The 21,483-nt window shown below is 38.8% G+C and overlaps 1 long non-coding RNA gene across 3 annotated transcripts in view; it reads right to left on the reverse strand.

The window, feature by feature from the left end:
• Nucleotides 1-21,483, reverse strand: part of LOC109026440 (uncharacterized) — a 207,138-nt gene that overhangs the window by 93,461 nt on the left and 92,194 nt on the right. For 2 of the 3 annotated variants that reach the window (XR_010133535.1, XR_010133536.1), the window contains exons 3-6: nucleotides 19,751-19,853; nucleotides 3,298-3,462; nucleotides 1,663-1,728; nucleotides 547-609 (exon numbers count right to left, since the gene is read on the reverse strand). This is a non-coding gene — a long non-coding RNA (uncharacterized lncRNA). The remainder of the gene's footprint in view (nucleotides 1-546; nucleotides 610-1,662; nucleotides 1,729-3,297; nucleotides 3,463-19,750; nucleotides 19,854-21,483) is intronic. The other variant, XR_010133534.1, reaches the window with a different exon arrangement.

The raw sequence follows: 21,483 nt of genomic DNA on the forward strand, positions 1-21,483 counted from the left end.
GTTTTTAAGTTCGAGCATGAAGCTTTATCTAAAATAAAATTGTTTGTGTGCTGTTATAGCTAGATTATAATATCTAGGCTATTCACTGCTTGAAAATGTCCCTACAACCTTTATTCATCAATCATGTATCAAAATAACATCATAATAACCAGCTTAATTTAGAGTATATAAATAAAAAACATATAAACAAGGTGCTTTACAAAGGAAATACAGTCTTCTACTCTGTTTTGATATGCAACTATATACACTTAATTAAAAAGTAAAGAAAAAGTGAAAGTAGAATTCACAAAACAATTGAATTGTCAAACACCTTCCACAATATTAAAATTGTTATTTTGTAATTTGCTTTATGTATATTGCCAATAAAATTGTGTTTCACTTGATGAATGAGGATTTTGGAAGGAGACTGCTGTCAGGGAATTTAGCAATAAAACAAAGCAGTGAAAAAGATATTAGCTTTTTATTGCTAATTTACTTCCTTGGCTTTGTATTGCACCAGGGGTAATTCCTCTATCAAAGTGTGGTAATAATGTCTGATAGACTTACCTGATAAATGTGCCCCATATTCAGAATGTAGGACGAGCTGTGTTTGTTCAATTTTACTGCATCCTGAGACAAATGAAATTGGGGAAAAGCTGCTATGAAATGAAGCTATTTTCTACAGAGTTTGTTCTTGACAAGCTATATTGCAGCCCCAGCCATAATAAAGAGACAATGACTCATCTGGTGTATAGCAAAACAATGAAAATAAAATAAACAAACAAAAACAAATATAAAGTTCCTAAATGTTATTCCAGCAATAGACCTGTAAAGAGATATCAGTTAATCTAAAATATGTATATATTAGATGCTTAACATTTTTTTGTTGGATGCATGAATGGATAGCAGGAATAATGCCTACTTCAACGCACTACTTTCACTATTTCCCATAATTCAACCTAGAAAATGAAAAGCAGAGAGAGAAAGAGATAGATAAAATAAGAAGAGAGGGAGAATGAGAGAGGAAGAAAAGTAACCGAGAGTAAATGAAAGTCTTCACTCAAAATCATAAGGAATGTATCTTAACTGAATATTTTGATTGATGTGATGCATTGTTTTATAATTGCTGCTCCAAGGAAAAAATTGAGGCATGAGGAAAATATACCCCATTGGGCAGTGGGCAGGAAAAAAAAAATCTCTGTCAAAGAGCACAAATCTTATTTACAATGGACCTTTAATGACTCTAAGCTGCTTTAACTCCCATGTAGTTCCCCCATTGGAAGAAGATTATAAAAGACTGCTCTCCTCTTTCCCAGCTCACACTGATGTTTTTACCCCATTCAAAATGAGTATGGTAATGGCATTCACTAAGGATTATCAACATTTGAGAAAAAGAAAAAAGATCCAATACAAGCTGAGAATACAAATTATCTATGGAGCTTCCATTGATGGAAATGGCAAGTATAGATATTAATATATTACATGAGTCGCTCGTGGTAGACATTCATCTTAACGGCTTAGACCTCAATAAAGCTAAGGCAGAGGGACCCATTGTATAATAGTTTTAGGACTCTTCACTGCTAATGGAATAAGCTCTAACCCTTTCCAAAGGAACCTGGAGCACCAGAATCGCAGAGAGAGAAAAAACAGTGGAAGCTATGTATGATTTCCCAGTATACTCACATTTATCCACTTATGAGCAGGAATCTGTGATCTGAAAGCTTTCCAGAGTGACGATGATTTCTAAAACTAATTAAGCAACAAGAAATGCATGAAACTAAGAAAGGAGACAAGTCTAAGGTGAACATTGGGCTATAACACAATCATAAAAGGCTTCAGAAATAACTGAAGAAGGCTGACTGTTCTTGACCTATAACTTTACCTCATTTTGCTTGTACTGCTGAATCGCATAAATGGAAAATAAGCAAAAGCAGTGGTTGTTGTAATTACTTTCATAATGGTGACAATTTTGACTTGATGTGAATTAATATTCTTAAACTTCTTCAAGGTACATTGCATTTGGCCAATCCTTCTTATTCTAAATCACCACAAAAGAACAAGGCTTACCATACATCTTAACAAAGCTGTTTTTTGTTTTTGTTTCTAATTCCTAAGGTCATCAACTCTAATTTTACAGAAGTTAAGCTTTGTTCTAATTAGCTATATAATCAGGGGTAAGTAACCTAATTTCTATAATTGAGGGTATTTATTCCTACATTGCACTGTACATTGTTCCTTACAAGTAGAAGACTATGTGATTTTGTAGTAATAATAAAGTCAAAAAGGGTGTCCATGTTAAGCTATGAGAATTCAATCTGGAGAACATGGAGCATATTTTCCCTCACTTGGAGGGCTAGGGTAAGAGTAATTATTGGCAATGTTAGACTGAACAAACAGTACACTCCGTAAAAAATGAGATGGCCAACATTATTAATTGCATAAGATATTGGCTCATTCATTCATCAAACGTTTATTGGTTGACACTAACCATGCAAGTTTACAAAAACCTGCAATACAGCTTCATGGCAAAGCTTTCTCCTATGAAGCTTTTTACATAATAAAATTCAGGGAGAAAAATAGTCAAATGTATACTCGGTAAACCTTGCCAGTAGGCTGAAAATCTGTTTCCCAATTGAAAAACCACAGCCAGATATCATGTATAAAGGAAAGTCATTCATAGTAATCTTACTCTCCCTTTACTATTGTTTTTTAATAGATGACTGAAGATTACTGAGAGAATAAGATAAAAAGAAAAAGACAAAAAATATTGAATATGCTTGAAGTCTTTAACCCTTATAAAATAAAAATATCCAATCATCTTCACTACAGGAAGGAAACTAGGAATATACATCTTTGGGAGTAAAAGACACCTCCCCTTCCTTTTCCTAAATAGTCCCTTCTGGCTCAATTAGCTGATAGAGGAGAGCTATTTCACCCTTGAAATCCTAACAAGGGGGCATGGGAAGGGCAGCAGTGCTCCATTCCTTGTTGGGTCCACCCCTGGATCTTGATCAGGAATTAGGGGTGTCACAGTTAATTCATTCATAACATATAAAGCTCCGAAGTTTCTACATTTTTAACTGAGCTAAAGGAATTTAAATTTTTCCTAAAATAATATCATTTTCACTCCCTTGTACTCTGTTATGCTTTCTCAGTAGCATGAGAAGGGATTAGAGTTACAATTAGTCCTGAGAATTGAGGATAACCCTGGTTCTGACGATAGGACAACATCAGACACGTGAAGGCCACCCATCATTGTCACAAGGGAACAACACAGAACAGATACCTCAGGGAATTCCTGGTGATTTAGTCACCCACCTTTCCCCGCTTTGCCTCTGGGGATCTCTGAGCTCTAATGGTGGAGAAAAGGGAAAGAGATAAGGGTCAGTGCTTCCCTCCAAGGGAAAGTCCTGAGAAAGCAGTGCACAGCCATTGAAGGTCCGAGGCCATTCGCTCTGTACAACACACTGATAAAAAACAAACCTGTGAAAAATAAAGTCTAGTTAACTCAGGCAAATGCTTCTGAAAAAGTCAAATTCAAAGTCTATCAAATGTTAACTAATTAGGAGGCAATTTCTCTACATACAGTGAGCAGGCTTCCATTTGCATTCCCTGGCTTCAGATTTCTCTTCAAACAGACATATTAAACAGTGCACTGATATTTTTCAACCTGGCAGGAAATGTGCCAGCTGCACCAGCCATTGGAAAGGGAAGACTATTATCCCAATTGCCAATTTTAACCAACCCAGTAAGTAAACAGCCTGGGCCTAATCTTTATAGGCAGTTAAACTGTGCAGTGCTTAATAAATACTCCTGGGTGGCTGTGTTAAAGCAAAACAAAGAATACTGCTGGATAACAAGACAGCTGCAAAAATTAACGTTAGATCCCAGAGGAGATAGGAGTTTCCGGATCACAGAAGCTATCTGTGACAAGAGAGATACCTATTACAAAAGAGTGATGGTTATTAAAAGAACAATAAGCCACTGCAGATACATTTAAGGCATTCTACAATCAATTTTAAGATAAGTAACGTTGCCTGAAGTTAAGTACAAAAGATAACAAAATACAAACCCCATCCAAATGTATCAAAGCCTGGCAATTAACTTCTCATTACCAGAAACAAACTTTGTGTAAAATGGCTATTGAAGAAGGATATTGGTCCAGGAAGGCAATAATGGAGTTTGGTGGGTCAGACCTTGAGTTTTCTACAAAATGTATAGCTTCTTTTTTCAACTAAGTGTAAAAATCCTTGCTAGAAGCAGGAAAAATCTATATGCTAATCATATTTCCAATTGGGCTCAAACTGAAGGAAGTTAAGAGGAGAGCACAAACATGACTCAGAGGGCAAAGAGACTGACATACACAAAGAAATGATTAAAAGATTCTCAAATGCCCAGCTCTGCTGAGTAGCGACCGAGAGGAGACATGATTGTCATTGGAAAGTGTCCATAGAGTAAACAACAGTCAGAGTCATTACTGAGCTGAATAGAAGGACTAAATTGGGGTAAAATTAAGGACAGAGAGATTTAAACTGAATGTCCGTGATGAGAAGGGCTGCCAGATAGTGAAACATCTCCCCAGGGTTAACCATGAGACATCCTCTCAGAAGGCTTTTAAAAGTCAGGCTCTACCATAAACCAAAGGAGCATTTTTCCAATCCAAAGAAATGAAAAAAAAATCCCTCCTTAAAGAGCAGGATTATATTTTGGGAGGGGGGCAGGAATAATTATCTGAGGTTTCTCCTAGAGAAGGAAAAGTCTGTGTTGAATCAACAAGGGAAGCTCATTTTAGAGGAGGTGGGGACGAAGGCAGGAAGCATGAAAAAGGGAATGTCACCAGCCAGCAGAAAAGAGGTAGGAAGCAACACCCTGTCTAGACTCCATAAAAACAATGACAGACCCATGACTGGCAAACACTTCTGCAGTGGTTTTGTGCTGAAAGTGATGGCACAGGCATCTCCCTGAGCTCATCAGCATGACGTGGTTTTTCCTAGCAGTAGCCTCAACAGTTGGTGATAACCTACTATGTAAATTCCTTGTATCCTTAAGCTAAGAAATAATTCTCTAAAAACCATAGGAGGCTAGTCTCTGTAGTATTTTCTATTTTTAACTAATGGCACTTAACAGAGTAGTGGTTTAGAATACAAGCTTGGCATCAAGCGGATCTGGGTTCGAATTTCACCTCATTTACTGTGTGACTATTGGCCCTCTAATATAGCCTTTCAATGACCCAAATTGTCAGCTGAAAATGGGGTGATAATATATACCTTTAGCAATCAGTGCTCTTGGTTGCAAGAATTACACTGGAAAACATCAGCAAAGGAGGAATTTATTGGAAGGATATTAAAAAGCTCGTAGAATCAACAGTAGCAGCTGAGAAAATGGGTGGGAATTAAGGGAGGTAGAGCGCACTGAGCCATGAGCAAGGCTATGCCACAGAAACTGCCTGGTGAGGGTGTCACTATATGAATTGCTGCTCCCACACACTGTCAGACTCTGCTGCCACTGGACACTGGATGCTGTTCCCATCCCCTCTGTGTCATCATTATGAAGTGAATTCTAAAAGATCGCTGCCTCTTGTTTATCTCACTTAAGATTCTCATTCAATACTGGGAGCACCTGATTGGCCAAGCCTCAGCCACAATGCCTGTAGCATAGCTGCCAGGGGAACAGAGAAAAGGTAGTAGCTGATCCTTTGCATCTTCTTTAGTGGAAGGCAGGATGCAGTGTCCCATGGAGATTTACAAAGTGCATGTTTTCCTCCATATAAGAAAGAGATTCGAACACTGGAAAGCCAAAACACAGGACAAACATCTTTCCTAGTTCACCTCTATGTCTGCCCAACTTTGCCTACATTCTTCTTCCCCTAATTAAACTTCCAAAAAATGTTCACACCTAACAAAACACAATGACCCTTATATAGTGAATGACCCCCTCCCAAACAGAAAACAAGACATCGATTCTCACACCAACTGGAATCCAGGCTGTCTGAATGATGTTAATCACTCTAAGGTGTATAACAATCTCATCTTGATATCCATCAACCAATGAACCAAATTGTAACATGAGTAACTCTACCTTAGGCTGTTGGAAAGAGAGAGGAAAGAAAAAGAAAAACAGCAAACATGCAAGTGTCTGTCTAACCCATATCTATCAGGTTCTGAGCTCAGAAAGTAAAATGTCGGATAGGAGATGTTATTTATACGTTTGACAGTAAAGAAGGAAATACAGATAGGAAGAAAATCAGTGGTCATTATATCTATAATTGGTGACTAGGCCATAGCTACAATTTTATTTCCTCTTCCATGGCCCCTTTGCTGCTCAGAGTTCTTTTCCTAGTAAGGCCACCCAAATCTTTATTTCTGAGAGATACAGGTCCTTTGGGGGTTCTGCCTATATAGAATTGTAGTAGCCTTCCTTATTCAATGTCACCTCTGGTTGCAGTAGAAGAAAATACCTCAGAATATGCCCCCAATGTCACAACAGAAGCCCACTTTCACTTTGAAGCTCAGGATCAGTCACCACAACCAACACCAAATCCTCTATTCCAATGGCATAAGGAGACCAAAATGATCATGTTGTAGTTTCCAATTCAGTAGAACCATAGTTTTGTTTCCTGGAAGACACACTCATCCCTTGAGTACTTAAGGTTCTAGCCAATAGCAGCCAGGGTCAAAAGACTAGAAGCAAAAATTTCAAATTGGTCATTAGGTATAATTATTTCTATTCCTTGGTTCCAAGATACATGTATTCAAACTGGACAAAGCATCATAAATTGGTCTAAGAAAATAAAGTTGGTATCAGCTGTATACAGCACCTTGAACAATGTTATATCCCAGCTGGTATTACAAATAAGTTGTTAACACACATTTCAACAAAGTCAGCTGCTTTTGAATGATGGGAAACATGTGAAGACCAACAAATAACAAGTATAAACCCATTACCTTCCTTGATTCACTACAAAGTGAATCCTTGGTCAGAAGCAAAGTTGTGTGGGATAGTGGTAAAATTCATGATTATCAGAAACCCAATCACTAACCAGACCATTACCCATTGATCATAATATTTATAAATCCTTACATCATGCTGCACTCCTTTCCAGACTTAATAGCTAGCATATAGATACTGTTCAGAGTTCTTCCCGCTGGAAGGACTTGCCTTCATCACTCTTTCAGGATAAGGCTGAGTGGGGCTGTCATTGCACTACACTTCACATCTGGCTTATGCCAGCTAGGGGTTCAGAGGGCTAAGTCAAGCTCAAAGCGTTCCCTCATTAAAATAGTCACAGAGAATCACCATTAGGCCACACACATTTGCTCAGTTGCAAAATGGGTTTTAATAGATTGTAAGGTTGAAATGGAATATGCTTTTGAATCACTTAGTCCAGAGTCTGACATATAATAAATATCCCCAAATGCAAATAATTATGGTTGTCAAAGTACATTTTTAGGTAAGAGCCAAAGTGTTTAGGTAAGGAAATGAAATCAAATACAGGTTTTCCTGAGTCTACGTATTTAATAAATAAGAGTAGTCAATATGTAGATTAATAGATACATATTTAGCATCCTGTTATTACTGAAGTTATGCATTTTAAAGCCAATTAATTGACACACTCATTCTTTAATAAATTACCAAGGGAAAATAATACAGGTCTATGATATCAACTAAAAGGAAAAAATTATAATCATTTCTGCTTACCATGAGGCTTACATAAAACATCTTATAACAGGTTATTTTAAGCTGATAACAACTTAACATTGATTACATAAAATAACACTACACTTTTACTCCCCACACACACATTTCATGTGGGTTTTGTTTTTAAATTTTATTTCAGTAGTTTTGGGGAACAGGTGGTGTCTGGTTGGATGGAAAAGTTCTTCTGTGTGATTTCTGAGATTTTGGTGCATCCATCACCCGAGCAGTACACACTGTACCCAATGTGCAGTCTTTTATTCCTCACCTCCCTCCCACCCTTCCCCCCAAGTCCCCAAAGTCCATTATATCATTCTTATGCCTTTATGTCCTCATAGCTTAGCTTCTGCATATAAGTGAAAACAGACGATGTTTGGTTTTCCATTCCTGAGTTACTTCACTTAGAATAATGGTCTCCAACTCCATTCAAGTTGCTGCAAATGCCATTGTTTAATTCCTTTTCATGGCAGAGTAGTATTCCATGGTGTGTGTGTGTGTGTGTGTGTGTGTGTGTGTGTGTGTGTGTGTATCACAGTTTCTTCATCCACTCAGTCAATGAGCATTTAGGCAGGTTTCATTTTTTGCAATTACAAATTGTGTGGCTATAAACATGCATGTGCAAGTGCGTTTTTTATATAATGACTTCTATTCCTCTAGGTAGATACCTATTCGTGGGATTGCTGGATCAAATGATAGTTCTATTTTTAGTTTTTGGGGAATATCCATACTGTTTTCCATAGTAGTTTTTACTAGTTTGCATTCCCACTAGCAGTGTAAAAGTGTTCCCTTTTCACCACATCCATGCCAACATCTATTTGTTTTTTAATTTATTGATTATGGCCATTCTTGCAGGAGTAAGGTGGTGTCTCATTGTGGTTTTGATTTGAATTTCCCTGATAATTAGTGATGTTGAGCTTTGTTTCATAGGTTTCTTGGCCATTTCTGTATCTTCTTTTGAGCATTGTCTATTCATGTCCTTTGCCCACTTTCTGATGGGATTGTTTTTTGTTTTTTATTTTGTTTTTTGTTTTTGTTTTGCTGATTTTTGAGTTCCTTGTAGATTCTGGATATTACTTATTTGTCAGATGCATAGTTTATGAAGATTTCCTCCCACTCTGCGGGTTGTCTGTTTACCTTGCTGATTATTACTTTTGTTATGCAGAAGCTTTTTAGTTTAATTAGGTCCCATGTATTTATCTTTGTTTTTGTTGCATTTGCTTTTGGGTTCTTGGTCATGAACTCTTTGCCTAAGCCAATGTCTAGAAGAGTTTTTCTGAGGTTATCTTCTAGAATTGTTGTGGTTTCATTTATTATATTTAAGTCTTTCATCTTTCTTGTGTTGATTTTTGTATAAGGTGAGAGATGAGGATCCAGCTTTGTTCTTCTACATGTGGTTGGCAAATTATGCCAGCACCTTTTGTTGAAAAGGGTATCCTTTCCCTGCTTCGTGTTTTTGTTTGCTTTGTCAAAGATCAGTTGGCTATAATTATCTGGCTTTATTTCTGGGTTCTCTATTCTGTTCCATTAGTCTGAGTACCTATTTTTATACCAGTACCAAACTATAGTATAGCCTTGTAGTATAGTTTGAAGTTAAGCAATGTGATGCCTCCAGATTTTTTTTTTTTTTTTTTTTTTTTTTTTTTTTTTTTTTTTGCTTAGTCTTTGATATGGTTTGGCTGTGTCCCCACCCAAATCTCATCTTGAATTGTAGCTCCTATAATTCCCACGTGTTGTGGTGGGGACTGGTGGGAGATAATAGAATCATGGGGGTGGTTTCCCCCATACTGTTCTTGTGGTAGTGAATAAGTCTCATGAGATCTGATGGCTTATAAGGGGAAACCACTTTCACTTGGCTCTCATTTCTCTCGTCTGCCAGCATGTAAGACAGGTCTTTCACCTTCCACCATGATTGTGAGGCCTCCCCAGCCACGTGGAACTGTGAGTTCATTAAACATCTTTTTGTTTATAAATTACCCTGTCTAGGATATGTCTTTATAAGCAACATAAAAATGGACTAATACAGTCTTGCTTTGCCTATGCATGCTCGTTTTTTGGTTCCACATAAATGTTAGGATTGCTTTTTCTAGTTCTGTGAAGAATGATGATGGTATTTTGATGGGAATTGCATTGAATTTGTAGATTGCTTTTGGTAGTATGGTCATTTTCACAATATTTATTCTACCCACCGTAAATATGGGATGTGTTTCCATTTGTTTGTGTTCTCTATGATTTCATTCGGCAGTGTTTTATAGTTTTCTTCATACGGACCTTTCACCTCCTTGGTTGGGTGTATTCCTAAGTTTATTTTATTTTATTTTATTTTATTTTAATTTTATTTGTAGCTGTTGTAAAAGGGGTTGAGTTCTTGATTGTTTCTCAGCTTGGTCACTATTGGTGTATAGCAGTGCTACTGATTTGTGTATACTGATTTTGTACCTGAAACTTTACTGAATTCATGTATCAGATGTAGGAGCTCTTTGGATGAGTCTTAGAGTTTTCTAGGTATTGATCATATCATTGATGAACAGCAACAGTTGGATTTTCTCTTTACTGATTTGGATGCCCTTTATTTCTTTCTTATCAGGGAATCTGCCCCGATATTCACATAGGTTCTTTTCTATTTTCCTTAAGCGTTGGCCAGCTTGAGAAATAAAGGGACAGAGTACAAAAGAGAGAAATTTTAAAGCTGGGCATCCTGGGGAGACATCACAGGTTGGTAGGTTCCGTGACGCCTCACAAGCTGCAAAAACCAGCAAGTTTTTGTTAGGGATTTTCAAAAGGGGAGGGAGTGTGCGAATAGGTGTGGGTCACAGACATCAAGTACTTTACAAGGTAATAGAATATCATGGGGCAAGTGGAGGCAGGGCGAGATCACAGGACCACAGGACTGGGGTGAAATTAAAATTGCTAATGAAGTTTCGGGCACCATTGTCATTGATAACATCTTATCAGGAGACAGGGTTTTGAGAGCAACTGGTCTGACCAAAATTATTAGGCGGGAATTTTCTCTTCCTAATAAGCCTGGGAGCGCTATGGGAGACTGGGGTCTATTTCACCCCTGCAGTCTCGACCATAAGAGACAGGCACACCTGGGGGGGCCGTTTATAGACCTATACCTCCAGGCATGTATTCTCTTTCCCAGGGATGTTCCTTGCTGAGAAAAAGAATTCAGCAATATTTCTCCCATTTGCTTTTGAAAGAAGAGAAATATGGCTCTGTTCCGCCCGGCTCACCAGCAGTCAGAGTTTAAGGTTATCTCTCTTATTCCCTGAACAATTGCTGTTATCCTGTTCTTTTTTCAAGGTGCCCAGATTTCATGTTGCTCAAACACACATGCTGTACAATTTGTGCAGTTAATGCAATTATCACATGGTCCTGAGGTGACATACATCCTCCTCAGCTGATAGGATTAAGAGATTAAAGACAGGCATAGGAAATCACAAGGGTATTGATTGGGGAAGTGATAAGTGTCCATGAAATCTTCACAGTTTATGTTTAGAGATTGCAATAAAGACAGGCATAAGAAATTATAAAAGTATTAATTTGGGGAACTAATAAATGCCCATGAAATCTTCACAATCCATGTTCTTCTGCCATGGCTTCAGCCGGTCCCTCTGTTTGGGGTCCCTGACTTCCCGCAACACTTTCTCTTGCCTGATTGCTCTGGCTGGGATTTCCAGTACTATGTTGAATAGAAGAGATGAAAGTGGGCATCCTTGTCTTGTTCCAGTTCTCAAAAGGAATGCTTTTAACTTTTCCCCAGTCAGTATAATGTTGGCTGTGGGTCTGTCACTAATGGCTTTTATTACCTTGAAGTATGCCCTTTCTATTTCAATTTTGCTGAAGATTTTAGTCATAAAGTGATGTTGGATTTTGTCAAATGCTTTTTCTGCATCTATTGAGATAACCATATAGTTTTTGTTTTTAATTCTGTTTATGTGTCACATTTATTGACTTGCATATATTAAACTATCCCTGGTTTAACATATGGTGGATTATCTTTTTGATATGCTGTTAGATTTGGTTAGCCGGTATTTTGTTGAGGATTTTTGCATCTATGCTCATCAGGGATATTGGTCTGTGGTTTTCATTTTTTGTTATGTCTTTTCTTGATTTTGGTATTAAGGTGATACTGGCTTCAGCCTCTTTCTCTATCTTTTGCAATAGTTTCAGGAAGATTGGTACCAATTCTTCTGTGAATGTCTGAAATAATTCAGCTGTTAATCCATCTGGTCCTTGACTTCTTTGTTGGCAATTATTAAAGTACTGTTTTAACCTTGTTACTTGTTTTTGGTCTGTTCAGAGTTTCTATTTCTTCCTGACTTAATCTTAGAAGGTTGTGTATTTCCAGTAATTTATCCATCTTCTCTAGATTTTCTAGTTTGTGTGAACAAAGGTGTTCATGGTAGCCTTGAATGATCTTTTGTATTTCTGTGGTTTTGGTTGTAATATCTCCCATTTCATTTCTAGTTGAGCTTATTTGGGTCTTCTTTCTTCTTTTTTGGTCTATTAATTTGGTTTATCAATTTGGTTTATCTTTTCAAAGAACCAGCTTTTTGTTTCATTTATCTTTTGTATTTTTTGTTTCAATTTCATTTAGTTCTGCTCTGATCTTTGTTATTTCTTTTCTTCTGCTGGGTTTGGGTTTGGTTTGTTCTTGTTTCTCTAGTTCCTTGAGATGTGACCTTAGATTGTCTATTTGTGCTCTTTCAGACTTTTTGATGTAGGCATTAAATACTATGAACTTTCCTTTTAGCACCACTTTTGCTGTTTCCAAGAGGTTTTGATAAGTTGTGTCACTATTATTGTTCAAATAATTTTTAAATTTCCACCCTGATTTCATTGATGACTCAAAGATCATTCAGGAGAGGATTATTTAATTTCCATGTATTTATATAGTTGTGAGGGTTCCTTTTGGAGTTATTTTCCAATTTTATTCTACTGTGGTCTGAGAGGGTACCTGATATAATTTCAGTTTTCTTAAATTTATTGAGACTTGTTTTGTGGCCTATCATATGGTCTGTCATAGAGAGTGTTCCATGTGCTGATGAGAAGAATGGATATTCTACAGTTGTTGGGTAGAATGTTCTGTATATACCTGTTAAGTTCATTTGTTCTAGGGTATAGTTTAAGTCCATTGTTTCTTTACTGATGTTCTGTCTTGATGACCTGTCTAGTGCTGTCAGCGGAGTATTGAAGTCCTCCACTATTATTGTGTTGCCATCTATCTCATTTGTTATATCTAGTAATAATTGTTTAATAAATTTCGGAGCTTCCATGTCAGGTGCATATATATTTAGGATTGTGATATTTTCCTGTTGGACTACTCCTTTTATCATTATGTAATATCTCTCTTTGTCTTTTTTACCTGTTGTTGAATTAAAGTCTGTTTTGTCTGATATAAGAATAGCAACTCCTGCTCACTTTTGGTTTTCATTTGCATGCAATATCTTTTTCCACCCCTTTACCTTATATTTAAATGAGTCCTTATACATTAGGTGAGTATCTTGAAGACAATAGATAAGGTACTTGGTTGGTGGATTTTTATCCATTCTGCTAGTCTGTATCTTTCAAGTGGAGCATTTAGGCCATTTACATTCAATGATAGTATTGAGATGTGAGGTACTATTTTATACATCATTCTCGTTGTTGGCTAAATATCTTTTTTTCATTGTGTTATTGTTTTATAGGCCCTGTGAGATTTATGCTTTAAAGAGGTTCTAGTTTGGTGTATTTCAAGGTTTTGTTTTGAGTTCAGAATTTTTTGTAGTGCTGACTTGGTAGTGGCAAATTGTCTCAGCATTTGTTTTTCTGAAAAAGACTTTATCTGTCCTTAATTTATGAAGCTTAGTTTTTCTGGATACAAAATTCTTGGCTAGCAATTATTTTGTTTGAGGAAGCTAAGGATAGGGCCCCAATCCCTTGTGGCTTGTAGAGTTTCTGTTGAGGAATCTGCTATTAATCTGATAGGTTTTCCTTTATACGTTACCTGATGCTTTTGCCTCACAGCTCTTAAGATTCTTTCCCTTGTCTTTACTTTAGATAACCTGATGACAATGTGCCTGGGTGATGATCTTTTTGTGATGAATTTCCTAGGTGTTCTTTGAACTTTTTTTATTTGAATGTCTAGCTCTCTAGTGAGGCCAGAGAAGTTTTCCTCAATTATTCCCTCAAATATGTTTTCCAAAGTTTTAGATTTCTCTTCTTCCTCAGGAACACTCATTGTTCTTAGGTTTGGCCATTTAACATAATCCAAAATTTCTTGGAGGCTTTGTTCATTTTTTAAAATTCTTTTTTCTTTGTCTGTGTCTGATTGGGTTAATTCAAAAGCCTTGTCTTAGGGCTCTGAAGTTCTTTCTTCTACTGGTTCGATTCTATTGTTGAAATTTTCCAGTGTATTTTGTATTTCTCAAAATGTGTCTTTCATTTCCAGAAGTTGTGATTGTTTTTTATTTATGATATCTATTTATCTGGAGCATCTTTTGTCCATATCCTGTATTGTTTTCTAAATTTATTTAAGTTGGTTTTCACCTTTCTCTGCTATCTTGAGTAGCTTAATAATCAACCTTCTGAATTCTTTATCTGGCAATTCTGAGATTTCTTCTTGGTTTGGATTCATTGCTGGGGAGCTAATTAGTCTTTTGGGAGTGTTACAGAACCTTGTTATCAGAGTTGCTTTACAGATTTCTCCTCATTTGGGTAGACTAGTTCAGTGGAAAACCTGGAACTCAAGAGCTGCTGTTTAGATTTTTTTTTGTCCCATGGGGTGATCCCTTAATGTGGTGCACTCCCCTTTCCCCTAGGGATGGGGCTTCCTGGGAGCAAGACTGCAGTGATTGTTATTGTTCTTCTGGGTCTAGCCACCCAGTGTGGCTACCAGGCCCTGCCTGGTGCTGGCAAATGTCTGTAAAGAGTCCTGTGCTGCGATCCATCTTCAGGTCTGTCAGCCTGAAGAGGTCTGACAGCCATCTTCAGGTCTGTCAGCAGGTCTGCACCTGCTCTGGTGGAGGTGGCAGGGGAGTGAAGTAGACTCTGCGAAAGTTGTTGGTTGTAGATATGTTTTGTGTTCTGTCTTTCTAAAATGCTGGTTAAGTGAAGTTGCCACGTGGAAAGACACAGGACCACTGGTTAGCCAAGATGTTGCAGGCAGTGTAATTAGCTGCCATTTTCTCTTTCCTTGGAGCAGGGTTATTCTGTCATGAGTTGCTATAATGTCTTAAGTTGATTGGCCTCCAGCCAGGAGGTGGCACTTTTGAGAGAGCACCAGCTGCAATAGTAGAAGGGAGATATAAGCTTGCTCTAAGTTGGCCAGGATAAGTATTTGGGTTTCTCAGGGTGATGAGTGGGTTCATAAAGCTCCCAAGAGTTTATGTCTTTTGTGATAGGCTACCAGGGGAGGTAGAGAAATACCATCAGACAGGGGCAGGTTTAGGCGGGTCTGAGCTCAGACTCTCTTTGGGTGGGGCTTGCCTTGGCCACTGTTGGGGATGGAGGGGTGGCTCTTAGGCCAATGGGGTTATGTTCTAGAGGGAATTATGGCTGCCTCTGTTGCCAGGGAAGTGGGGGGAAGCCAAAACCAATAGGCCTCGCCGAGCTCTCACAGAGTTTATGTGACCAGTCTCACTCCTGCAGTGCCTTGCTAACAGCACCAAGTTTATCTCCAGGCAGCCTGCAGGGAGAGACTCAGACCTAGCCCCAGCCTATATGTTTCCCTGCTGACAGGCCATGCCCGTCCCTGTCTGCCCACACTGTTGGCTGCATCTCCTGCTTTCCTTTCTGCCGCTTTTCCTGTTCATTCCCAAATTTTGCTCGAGAGAGTTTGTGCCCAGTCTAAATTATTGCAAAGTTCCATTGGAAGCTTCATTCACCATGTGACTCCCTCCCAAATTCCACCACCTGCCTTCCCTGAGAGCCCCTGTGAGATACAGTCAGGGATAATGTCTTTGGGCTCAAGCTGGAGAATAGGAGTGCCTACAAGGCTCTTCCCACTACTGCTTCTACTTTTGTATTTCATGCCTGATTTGTTCCAACTCTAGGTAAGGTTAAATCCGTCTCCTATAATCTGTACTTTCAGGTTCTGCAGTGGGGATGTGTGTTCAGAGGCAGGTTTTCCTCCTCTCACACTTTGGGAACTCAATTTTTCACCTGTCTCAGCAGCTTGCTGCTTCTTCCAAAGGATCTGTGATTTCTTTGTTTTCCTGGTATGCTCCTGCAGTGGTTCCTGGAGCAAAAGTCTGTGGTGTGAGTCTCCACATATCGTTCTGTTCATCCAAGTGAGAGCTGCACGTTAGCCCTGTCTTCTATCTGCCATCTTCCCTCCATTTTGTGTTTTGATGTCACATTGACATCTTTTTATATTGTGTATCACTAACAAATTATTGCAGCTATTATTAGTTTTGTCTTTTAACCTTTTTACCAAAGATGTAAATGATTTACATACCACCATGACGGTATTAGAGTATTCTGAATTTGACTGTATTCTTACATTTATCAGTGAGTTTTATACTTCCATACATTTTTGTGTTACTAATTAGCATCATGATCTTTCAGCTTGAAGAACTCTCTTTAGCATTTCTTGTAAGATAAGATTGGTGATAATAAACTCCCTCAACCTTTGTCTGAGAAAGTATCTTGCCTTCATTTCTGAGGGATAACTTAGGCAGGTATAGTATTCTTGGTAGGTAATTTTTTTCTTTTAACTCTTTGAATATATTATTCCACTCTCTCCTGACTGTCAGGTTTCTGCTGAGAAATCCACTGCTAGCCTTACTGGAACTTCCTTATGTGTTACTTACTTCTTTTGCTGCTACCAGGTTCCTCTCTTTATCTTTGATTTTTGACAGTTTGATTACATGTCTTAGTGTAGTCTTATTTGAACTGAATCCAGTTGAAGACTTCTGATCTTCCTTTAACTGGATATTTATGTCTTTCCTTATATTTGGAAGGTTTTCTGCAATAATTTTTTAAAATAGGCTTTCTGGACCTTGGACTTTCTCTTCTCCTTAAACTTGTATAATCCAAATATTTGTTCTTTTGCTGCTGTCTCATAAATCCCATGAGCTTTATTTCTTTTTTTCTCCTCTGACTGTATACTTTCAAATAACTTTTCTTTGAGTTCACATATTTTTTTCTTTGCTCAATCAATTCTGCTGTTGATGTTTTTCTATTGCATTTTTTATTTCATTCATTGTCTTTTTAAGCTCTGTAATTTGGTTTTTAAATACTTTTATTCTTTCTGTTAAATTTTTCTTTTTGGTCATTTATGATTTTCCTTATTATGTTGGGTTGCTTCTCTGTATTTTCTTGATGTTTGCTGAGCTACCTTAAAAACAATTATTTTGAATTCCTTGTCAGGCAGTTCATAAACCTCCATTTCTTAAGGGTCAGTTACTTGAGCTTTATTTTATTCCTTTGGTGGTATCATATTTCCCTGATTATTCTTGAAACTTGTGGCTGTATGTTGGTGTCTGTGCATTTGAAGAGTGGTGGCTTATTCCAGTTTTTGCAAACTGGCTTTTTCTGGGAAAGACCTTCAGTAGTTAGCCCATCTAGAGATTCTGGGTAGGCCATCTGGCATGGTCTCTGGGCAGGCTTGCTTAGTGTCTGGGTCAGCAGGTGCACAGACCTATCTCTCAGATCCACAAGATTGAGCCTGCAGCCTGTGTCCATGGGGTTGGCCTGTGATATATGCCCCTGTACTAGGGTAGGCCTAGAGCCTGAGTTCATAGGGGTGGGTGTGGGTCCACAGGGGCTGCCCTGGAGTCTGTGTCTGCAGGGGTGGTCCTGGAGCCTGAGTTCATGGAGGTGGGTCTGCCATGGAGTCTATATCTGCAAGGGTGGTCCTGGAGCCTCAGTCCATAGGGGCCAGTCTGGCACTGGCATCTATTGGAGTGGGTCCATATCTTGTGCCTTCTGGAGCCTTGATCGACAAGGACCAGCCTGGAGACTGGAAGTGGTGTAGTGCTGGGTCAGACATGGAGCCTGGGTCCAACAGGGCCATCTTGAACCTAGGATCCCAGGTGCTGGTCTGGAGCATGGGCTTGAGGGGGCCAGCTTGGAGGATGGGAATGCAGGTTCTAGCCTAAAGCTAGTTCTTCAAGACTGGCCTGAGTCCTGGGACCATGGGGGCTTACGTGAAACCTGAGTCCAGAGGGGTGGTCCTGGAGCCTTGATCCATGGGCACTGGCTCAGCACTGTGGTCTACTGGGATGGGTCTGCTGGACCCCAGGTCTGTTGGAGTGTGGGGGCACAGGTGCTAGCCTAGAGAGTAGGGCTACAGGGAACAATCTGACACTAGGCAGACCTTGAGGCCAGGGGTGCTAAACTGGCAGTGGGGAAGATGAAGTTTAGGGATGCGAGGGCCAGTTCACTGCTGGAGGCTATTGGGAACCAGGGGCCACCAGGGTTAGCCTCTTGTTCATGTGTGCCTAGAAACTGAGTCTGCCAGGCAAGCCTGGAGCCTGGGGCTAGAGGATCTACCCTGGTGCTGGGCAGGTCTGGAGGCTCAGCTCATGGATACTAGCCTAGAGTCTAAAGTCATGGGGACTCGCCCAACATTGGGTTTTACTGGATCTGTCCCAGGGTTGGGGCCCAAGGCAAAGGCTGATGCTCACATTCCTCTCCTTTCCCCACAGAGGGTACCTCTCTCCAAGCTGTGATGCCTGGGGTTGGGGGAGGGGTGATGCAGGTGATATAAAACTATCTTTCCTACCTTCTTCGATGCATCTTTTCTTATTTCTGTGCTATTCCCAGGTGCTGTAATCTCTCACCTGGTTTCCTTAGCTCTTGTGAAATAGTGTTGTGCATAGATAGTTGTTTAAATTGATGTTTCTGTGAGGGCACAAGTGTTAGAAAGTCATATTCTGTCACCTTGTTCACATCCAGATGGAGAATGGATCGAAATATTTCTGTATACAATCCTTTCTGCATAGAATACTTTCTGCATAGAAAAAAAATCATCTGTCTAGTCTAGTAGGTTACCAGGAGGTTTTTTGGCTCATAAATTGATACCCTTTATTCAACTGTATCCATTTAGCAGATCCAAGCTATGACATTGAGAAAGGAATCTGTAAAGAGGTCACAGAGCAAAATCTTAGAGTCCAACTAAAGTCTTATCTGTGAAATTTCCACTCTGACAATGTCATCATGCTGTGTACAGCTCTATATCCTCTCCACCAGATCTTTTCCCAAACACTAATATAATTACCAGAGGAAGAAATGAGCACAGGAGACATCTGGAGAAACTCAGAAACCTGAAGGTGAGAGACTGCTTGTTACACCTCCTCCTACATGATGTATTCTAGACTGAAGTTTTAGAGTGTCTCTTACAGCAAAAGTGTTATTTAATCAAATTACCCCTTCACCAATTCAGTTTCAAAATAACTGAATATTGAATTAATTCTCCAGAGGGATCTAAAATATGCAGTTTCTGAATTGATTAGTGAGTAAAAATTTTATGTTTTTTCTGTAATTCTAACCTCATTGAACTCAAACTAAATGCCCCTAAATGCTATCAATCTAAAGGATATTCTAATGTTAGAGCTGAATATTAAGAACATCTATAGGACCATGGGCTTCTAAATAGCACCCACCCTGTTTTCACAATTAAGCTGTACCTGAAGTTAAAGGAGAGGGAACTATTCATAATGTGTAATTTTATAAAAATATTTAATTAAGCATTTGTAAATGCTAGGTCACAGTCAAACTTTTAAAAGCTATTTCGTGGGTATATTTAATGGTTATGCTGTGGTTTGAATGTCCCTTCAAAAGTCATGTTGAAACTTAATCCCCAATGTGACATTATTGAGAGGTGGGGCCTTTAAAAGGTGGTTGGATCATGAGGACAGACCCATTAACCCATGCTCTACTGGTCTGTCCTTGTGATTCAACCACCTTTTAAAGGCCCCACCTCTCAATAATGTCACATTGGGGAATAAGTTTATAATCCCCCTAATTATAAAGCCACCATAATGTCACATTATGGATTAATATGTTAATGAATTAATAAGCTATTGTGGGCGGGGACCAGTGGTTTTATAAAAAGAGAGAGACCTGAACAAACATGTTCAGTCCTTACCATATGATTCCCCACACCACTTCGGGACTCTTCAGAGTCTCCACCAGCAAGAAGGCTCCCACCAGATGAAGCCCCTCAACCTTGGGCTCCTCAGCCTCCAGAACTGTAAGAAATAAAAGCATTTTTTAAAATAAATTACCCAGTTTCAGGTATTCTGTTATAAGCAAGAAAAAATGGACTAAGGCAAGGTACTTGCTTAATTCCACATGATAAAAATTCTGCAGCAGAAAAAAAAATAATATGTAGGTTCCACCTAACTGCAACTAAGCAATTAGAAAAACAAATCTCTTTAGTTCTAAACACCAGAGAGGGGAAAAAAAGAAAGAAAGAAAAGGGAAAAAACCAAATGTCTTCGTTAAAATAGTGTGGAGCTCAAGGCTGATTACTTGTCTAACTAGAATGACAACAAACAAGGCATTTCAGGACAATCTTGAGAACAATTCATGTATCAAAAAAGCCACCAATCAGGTATAAGGTTCTCCTTATTATGAGAAGTTACAAAACAACCTCTGCTTTGATAGATACCCTTATGGCAATGGAAATGACAATGTGAGTGGCAAAGTCGACATAAGAATATACTCAGTAGCAAAATATGGGAAACAGTCTTTATTTCCTTAATCAAAACAGGAGTGGTTAAAGAGAGTCACAGATTATACCCAGGGCAAGGAGCACTAAAAAATGGGTCATAGGTGAGGTCACCTCGATGGACTTTCAACATCTAAGTGGTCAGACAATTTTTCAACTCATTACAATTTAAGCACATCACCCATCTACTTAAATAACAACAACAACAACAACAAACCTTCCTAAAAATTAACATTTTCATACAAATGTTTGAATATGCACGTTCTTATTTGCAATATAGGACTCACCAGCTCTAAAAATAAAATCATGACAGCTCACAGTCTTTCATTGTACAGTGAACATCCTAGATTTACTCACGCTCAAAACTCATTCGTCCTAAATTGTCAACCACCAAGAAAATTGTGTTTTGTTTAAAAATTTTCTTGAAAGATAAATAAAACTAATCTGGTCTGGCATTTCTCTGAGTCCTCTAGGTTTAGGGGACTGGGTGGAACCCAGTAGAGGCAGCAGTCAGTAGCATCTATACAAAAAGTAGTTCCAGCCAGTGAGGCAATTAATTACCCAGCACAGATGAAAGCAGCATAAACAAAAGAGAGAGAGACTCTCTTAAATAAGGAATCCAAGTTGTTAGCACAAGAATAACAAAAGCAGGTATGTCAAATGCAAGGGCCGAAAGGGAGATTTCTTAAAAGGGAAATGAGCCAGGAATTATGAGCAGAAACAGGTGGTAAAGCACAATTTAAAACTAGCCAAGGTGAATTTTCACAACATAGGTGTGGTGCTGAGTGCTGTATACAGGGTAAAGATACAAGGCTGGACAGGGTGATGCAAAAACTCATTAAATAAATTGTCTGACTGGTATTTGTGAGAGAGTTTATATGCTGCAAAAATACCTAGTCATTCTGTTTACTCTCAAAATGCCACTTAGGAATTCAAGGTCAGGTTTAAATGTGCACTTTTCTTCCCTAAAGCAGATGGATGGGCAAGGTCTTCAGCACCAGTCTGGAATGCAGCTTATTCAGAAGCCCTGCTGTCATGCTTAAGGCAGCCCACTTTTTAAGGGGTGGCCAGCTGAGTAGGCATTTGTCAAGCAGAGAGCAGAAACAGAACAAGACGCATGGAGGGAACATTAAGCACAAAATCAGGCC

The sequence above is a fragment of the Gorilla gorilla genome, chromosome 3 (genome assembly GCF_029281585.2).
Source record: "Gorilla gorilla gorilla isolate KB3781 chromosome 3, NHGRI_mGorGor1-v2.1_pri, whole genome shotgun sequence".
Classification (NCBI taxonomy): domain Eukaryota; kingdom Metazoa; phylum Chordata; class Mammalia; order Primates; family Hominidae; genus Gorilla; species Gorilla gorilla.